Source organism: Bos indicus x Bos taurus, chromosome X, assembly GCF_003369695.1.
Source record: "Bos indicus x Bos taurus breed Angus x Brahman F1 hybrid chromosome X, Bos_hybrid_MaternalHap_v2.0, whole genome shotgun sequence".
NCBI lineage: Eukaryota > Metazoa > Chordata > Mammalia > Artiodactyla > Bovidae > Bos > Bos indicus x Bos taurus.
The window spans coordinates 44,317,910-44,325,952 of NC_040105.1; positions in this window are offsets into that span (position 1 = coordinate 44,317,910).

An 8,043-nucleotide genomic window follows, 5' to 3' on the forward strand; every position below is an offset into this window, starting at 1 on the left:
ACTAGAAGGAAAGAAATCTTAAAGATCAGAGAGGAAATAAATGAAATAGAAATGAAGACAATGGTGAAGATCAAAAAAACTAAAACCTGGTTCTTTGAAAATACAAACAAAATTCATAAACTTTTATCCAGACTCATAAAAAAAAGGGAGAAAACTCAAATCAATAAAATTATAAATGAAAAAGAGAAGCTACAACTGACAGTGCAAACATACAATGAACCATAAAAGACTACTACAAGCAACTACACGCCAATAAAATGGCCAGCCTGGAAGAACTGGTCAAATTTGTAGAAATGTACAACCTTCCAAGATTGAACCAGGAAGAAATAGAAAATATCAACAGTCCAATTAAAAGTAATGAAATCATAACCGTGATTAAAAATCTTTCAGCAAACAAAAGCCCAGGACCAGATGGCTTCGCAGATGAAGTCTATCAAACTTTTAGAGAAAAGCTAACAATTATCTTTCTTAAAGTCTTCCAAACAATGGCAGAGGGAAGAACACTCACAAGCTCATTCTACAAGGCCACAATCACCTTGATACCAAAACCAGATAAAGATACCACAAAAAAAGAAAATTACAGGCCAATATTACTGATGTATATGGACACAAAAATTCTCAACACAATGCTAGCAAACAGGATCCAACAACTCATTAAAAGGATCATGTACCATAATCAAGTGGGACTTATCCCAGGGATTACAAGGATTCTTCAATATCTGTAAATCAGTGTTATACAAACTGAAGAATAAAAACCATATGATCATCTCAATAGATGCAGAAAAAGCTTTTGACAAAATTATACACCCATTTATTATAAAAAATCTCCAGAAAGTAGACATAAAATAAACATACCTCAGCCTAATAAAGGTGGTATACAACAAACTCACAGCAAATATCATTCTCAATGGTAAAAAACTGAAAGCATTTTCTCTAAGATCAGGAACAAAACAAGGGTATCTACTCTCACCACCATTATTCAACAGTTTTGGAAGTCTTAGCAATGATAATCAGAGAAGAAAATGAAATAAAAGGGGTCCAAATTGGAAAATAAAAGGTGAAACTGTCACTGTTTGCAGATGACATGATACTATACATAGAAAATCTGAAAGATGCCACTAGAAAAGTACTAGAGCTAATCACTGAATTTGGCAAAGTTGCAGGATACAAAATTAATTCACAGAAATCTCTTGCATTCTTATACACTAACAATGAAAAATAAGAAAATGAAATTAAGGAAACAATCCCATTTACCATTGCAATGAAATGAATACAATACCTAGGAATAAACCTCCCTAAAGAAGCAAAAGGCCTCTACTCAGAAAACATAACATACTGATGACAGAAATCAAAGACAACACAAGCAGATGGAGAGATATACTATTTTCTTGAATTGGAAGAATCAATATTGTGAAAATGATTGTACTATTGAAAGTAATGTACTGATTGAGTGCAATCTCTATCAAATTACCAACGACATTTCCCCCAGAATTAGGACAAAAAATTTTGCAATTTGTATGGAAAGACAAAAGATCCTGAATAGCTAAAGCAATTGCAAGAAAGAAAAACAGAGCTGGAGAAATCAGGCTCCCTGACTTCAGACTAAACTACAAAGCTACAGTCATCAAGACAGTATGGTACTGGCACAAAAACAGAAATATATATCAAAGGAACAAGTTAGAAAGCCTAGATATAAACCCATCCACTATAATCACCTAATCTGTGATAAAGGAGGAAAGAATATACAATGGAGAAAATGCAATCTCTTTAATAAGTTGTGCTGGGAAAACTGGAGAGCTACACATATAAGAATGAAATTAGAACACTCCCTAACACCATATATGAAAATAAACTGAAAATGGATTAAAGACCTGAATGTAAGGCTGGACAGTAGAAAATTCTTAGAAGAAAACATAGGCATAACACTTTTTGACATAAATCAAGCAAGATCTTTTTTGATCTAACTCCTAGAGTAATGAAAGTAAAAACAAAAATAAATGGGACCTTTCAATTAAACTTAAAAGTTTTATACAGCAAAGGAAACCGTAAGCAAAATGAAAATGCAACCACTGAAGTGAGAGACTATATTTGCAAACAAAGCAACTGACAAGGGATTAATCTCCAAAATATACCACCACCTCATGCAACTCAATATCAAAAAAAAAAAAAAAAACAATCAAAAAGTGGGCAGAAGATCTAAATACACATTTCCCCAAAGAACACATACTAATGACCAACAAACCCATGAAAAGATGTTCGAATAATACAAAGAGCTTCTTTATTATAGAAATGTAACTCAAAAATACAATAAAGTATCACCTCACACTGGTCAGAATGGTCATTATTTTAAAAAATTTACAAACAATAAATGACAGAGATAGTGTGGAGAAAAGGTGACCCTCTTACACTGCTGGTGGGAATGTAAATTGACACAGTTACTATGGACAACAGTATGGAGATTCCATAAAAATACTAAGAATTACCATATGACCTAACAATCCCACTCCTGGGCATATACCTGGAGAAAATCATAATTCGAAAGATATATGTGGGGACTTCCCTGGTGGTCCAGTAGCTAAGACTGTGACTTAATGCAATGGGCCTGGGTTCGATCCCTGGTCAGGGAACTAGATTCCACATGCTGCAACTACGAGTTTGCATGCTGCAACTCAAGATCCCTCATGCTGCAGTGAAGACCTGGCATAGCCAAATAAGTTTTAAAAAATGATACATGCACCTCAATGTTCATTGCAGCACTATTTACAATAGCCAGTCCATGGAAACAACCTAAACACCCATCAATAGAAGATGTGGTACATAAGAACAATGGAATATTACTCAGCCATAAAAAGGAATTAAATGCTGCAATTTGTAGAGATGCAGATGGACCCAGAGACTGTCATACAGACTGAAGTAAGGCAGAAAGACAAAACAAATATCATATAATATCACTTATATGTGTAATCTAGAATAATGATACAGATGAACTCATTTGCAAAGCAGAAATAAAGACACAGACATAGAGGACAAATGTACGGATACCAAAGGGGGAAGCGTGGGAAGCATTGGTAGATTGGGCTTGGCATATATACACTACTATGCATAAAGCAGATACTACTAAGAACCTACTGTGTAGCACTCTACTCAGTGCTCTGTGGTGACCTAAACTAGAAGGAAATCCAAAAAAGAGGGCACTGATTCACTTTGCTATATAGTAAAAACTAACATAACATTACAAAGCAACTATACTCTAATAAAAACTAATTAAAAAATAATACAAAGAGATTCTTTATACCCTTCACCTAGTTTCCTCCAAGGGCAACATTTTGCATAACTACAGTACAGTATCTCAACCAGGAAATTGCTGTTGATATAATCTACCTACCTTATTCAGATTTCACCAGTTTACATGCATTTCTATGTGTGTGTATGTGTGTGTGTTTTGTTCAATGCAGTTTTATTGCCTGTGTAGAATACTGTGATCACAGTCAAGATACAGAAGAGTTCCGTAAAAGGATCCCTCATATTGCACTTTTATAATCACATTCACCTTCCAACTACACCCACATCACCCCAAACACTGGCATCTACTAATCTGGTCTCTATATCTATAATTTTGTCTTTTCAAAACTATTATATATTAATAAATGGAATCATACAGGATATAACTTTTAGGGTTGCCTTTTTTCTCAGCATAATTTCCTTGAAACTCATTCAACTTATAGTAAATGTCATTCTTTTCTTTTTTATTCCATTCCATAGTTTGGATGTACCACATTCTGTTTATCCATTTATCAGTTGATGGACATTGGGTTGTTCCTAGTTTTGGGACTCTTATGACTAAAGATGCTATGGCTGTTTGTGAACAAGTCTTTGTGTGGAAATATATTTTTATTTCTTTGAGATAAATACCCAAGAATGCAATATTTAAGTTGTATAGTAAGCACATGTCTAGTTTTTAAATAAACTAGTATACTCTTTCACAGAGTGGATGTACTATTTTACATTCCCATTAGTAGTGTATAAGTGATCCAGTTTCTTTGCATGGTTGCCAACTTTTATATTATCACTATTTTTTAAGTTTTACCATTTTTTATAAATGCAGAGTGGTATGCTACACAATACTCCTCACAGAACAATTGTTTTGTGGCTACCCTGTAGACAGTGGGCTCAATTCCTCAACCAAAATTGCTTCAGATGTGGGGACTGATGATACCACACACAGTAGGAAGGTATGAAAAGAGGGAATTATTCATATAATGGGATTTTTTTTTTGTTTTTGGAGGAGAGCAGGTCAGATACCACAAGCCAGTCTGGACTGGATTGAATGAAAGGAGGAGTAAGTGTCTTTTGATTTTATTTTGATTAGGGAGTGAGGCTAGGGTGATGATTCCCATGTGTGGGCAGGGATTTTCATAGTTTTACCTTTCCTGGAAGTGTCAAGGGAGGGAAGGCCTGGGATTTCTTATCAGCTTGCCCAGAGGCAGGGCAAAAGTGGAAAGAGGTTAGGTGGAATTTGAAAGCTGTCAGCAGTCAAATGTCAAAAATGGATTCAGACACTTTATTAAACTTGCTCTTGAAATGTTGTCAAAGATTAGCTGGGCATATTTGTGTGAGTTTATTTCTGGTTTCTCTCTTTTGTTCCATTGACCCACGTATCTAGTCATCTGCCAATAATACAGTGTCTTGATGGTTTTAACTATATAGTAAGCCTTAGCAAGGTGTAGAGTGGTTCTACTCACACTGTTCTTCCTCTTCAAGATTGTTTTAGCTATTATATGTTCTGTGCATTCCATATAAACTAAGAATATGCTTCTCTATGCCTACAAAAATCCCTGCTGGAACTTTGATAAATATGGCATTAATGTATACATCAGTTTAGGGAGAATTCACATTTTTACTATGTTGAGTCTTCCAACCCATGAACACAATAAATCATACCTTTTATTTCGTTCTTTGATGCCTTTCATCAGCATTTTGCAATTTTCAGGATACAGATATTGTATATATTTTGTTAGATTTATACCTAAGTATTTCATTTTCATTGGAGTAATTATAAATGGAATTATATTTTAAATTTCACTTTCCACATATTTGTTGCTAGTATGTAAAATTGAGATTGATTTCAGTGTGTTGATATTGTATCCTGAGACTTTGATAAACTCACTTCTAAGAGTTTTTATTTTTGACAATTCTTTGGAGTTTTCTACATAGACAACAAATCATCAAAAGGGAAGTTTTTTTTTCCTTTTCAATATGTATGCTTTTTATTCTTTTTTTATTGTGCTATTGTATTGGCTAAAACTTCCAGCACCGTGTTGAATAAGAGTAGTAAGAATGGACATCCTTGACTTGTTCCTAAATTATACAAGTGAAATGTTTAAAAAGACTAAATAAGTCAAACTAAAAACCTTAAAAACATTCAGGTAACTTATTAGAAGGCTGGAGATGAGAAATAGAGGACTGAGAAACACAGGAAATAAAAATAAAGAATAAAGTGGATGTATTAGCCCTATACATACCAATAATTACCTTAAATGTAAATAGTCTAAATACGTCAATTGAAAAGCAAACTATCAGAGTGGATTAATAAACCTGTGATTCAGCTATATGTTGTCTACAAGCAACTCATTTCAAATACAGTGACATAAGTAAGTTGAAAGTAAAAAGATAGGATAAGGTGTGGCAAGCAAATATTAACAACAGCAGCAAAAAAGCAGGAGTAGATATATTAAATATCAGGTAAAATAGGTTTCAAAGCAAAGAATTATCTCATGTAGTAGTGTGCAAAATGCATGGACAGTGCACAGAGTTCTCACTTCACCATGTAGTTAAATGTGAAAGATGACAACTCTCTAGATGCAATGTAACAGATACCTCCTTTTCAAGGACAGGCTGCAGTTTCATGTAAAACAAAGTTCTCTTTGACTCCATCAGTTAGAAATTACTATCCCTGACTGTGTGGATCACAATAAACTGTGGAAAATTCTTCAAGAGATGGGAATACCAGACCACCTGATCTGCCTCTTGAGAAATTTGTATTCAGGTCAGGAAGCAACAGTTAGAATTGGACATGGAACAACAGACTGGTTCCAAATAGGAAAAGGAGTATGTCAAGGCTGTATATTGTCACCCTGTTTATTTAACATATGCAGAGTACATCATGAGAAACGCTGGACTGGAAGAAACACAAGTTGGAATCAAGATTGCTGGGAGAAATATCAATAACCTCAGATATGCAGATGACACCACCCTTATGGCAGAAAGTGAAGAGGAACTCAAAAGCCTCTTGATGAAAGTGAAAGTGGAGAATGAAAAAGTTGGCTTAAAGCTCAACATTCAGAAAACAAAGATCATGGCATCCGGTCCCACCACTTCATGGGAAATAGATGGGGAAACAGTGGAAACAGTGTCAGACTTTATTTTTCTGGGCTCCAAATCACTGCAGATAGTGACTGCAGCCATGAAATTAAAAGAGGCTTACTCCTTGGAAGGAAAGTTATGACCAACCTAGATAGCATATTCAAAAGCAGAGACATTACTTTGCCAACAAAGTTTCGTCTAGTCAAGGCTATGGTTTTTCCTGTGGTCATGTATGGATGTGAGAGTTGGGCTGTGAAGAAGGCTGAGCGCTGAAGAATTGATGCTTTTGAACTGTGGTGTTGGAGAAGACTCTTGAGAGTCCCTTGGACTGCCAGGAGATCCAACCAGTCCATTCTAAAGGACATCAGCCCTGGGATTTCTTTGGAGGGAATGATGCTAAAGCTGAAACTCCAGTACTTTGGCCACCTCATGCGAAGAGTTGATTCATTGGAAAAGACCCTGATGCTGGGAGGGATTGGGGGCAGGAGGAGAAGGGGACGACAGAGGATGAGATGGCTGGATGGCATCACTGACTTGATGGACGTGAGTCTGAGTGAACTCCGGGAGTTGGTGATGGACAGGGAGGCCTGGCGTGCTGCGATTCATGGGGTCGCAAAGAGTCGGACACAACTGAGCGACTGATCTGATCTGATCTGATCCCTGGTCTCAGGTGGTGTATTTGATGCTGTTGTATCTGCAAGTTAGTTACGGTATCAGCCACTTGTGCTATTAAATTTGACAGGCCGCTAGCTCAAAGGGTCAGCAGAAAATGTGAGAAAGTATGTGTGTTAACTATAAGTGAAATGCATGTGGGAAATGGAGTCTGAGCAGTCCTCCTATAGAGCATAGGGAAAACAGTCAAAAAGCTCCTGCTACTGTAGTTTTGCTGTTTCTGTGAAGGTGTAAATCTATAACCATTGCTTATTTTTCTGTTTCTTAATGCCTTTTTATTTTGCAAATAGACCCTCTCTACAGCAATACATTTTCAATGGCAGTGAGAAAACGAAAGTAAATGCTTTGTACATAATTAGTGAATTTTTATTTCTAAATTTTAAAAAAGCTGGTGAATGTAACCTGCTCAAAAATATTTGTCAGTATTTACCTTCCAACCAGAAGTCATAGTGCTATTACTGACCATATGAAAACCAGCAGACCCAAATCTGTTTTTAAAAATCACCATCTATTTCAAAAGTTAACTGTGGAAGGTGAATTTACATGCCATTCTGTGAAGCATGGCTTTTCTTTCTTTATTTTTTTTCCCATAATACTTAGTAGTCAACTCTTTTGTAACTATAGCCCTTGAGGGTGAGGTGGAGGAGATGTTGTTTAGTCGCTAAGTCATTCCCGACTCTTTGCAACCTTGTGGACTGTAGCCCACAGGCTCCTCTGTCCATTGGATTTCCCAGGCAAGAATACTTGAGTGGGCTGCTATTTCCTATGCCAAAGCATGACTTTTCAATTAGATCAAATGATGATTTCTCTGAATTAATTTCATTCATTTTCAATTCCATGTTTTCTGTGCAAATACACAGAGCAAAGTGATAACTGTTACTGGGTCAGCTCCATTAGCTGAGAAAGATTTTTGCAAATTGTTACATGATGCCAGTTTTATATCAGGGACATTAGATGCTTCACACAGAAAATTGGTTAATTTCAGAAATGGCTTAATGTTTTCATCAA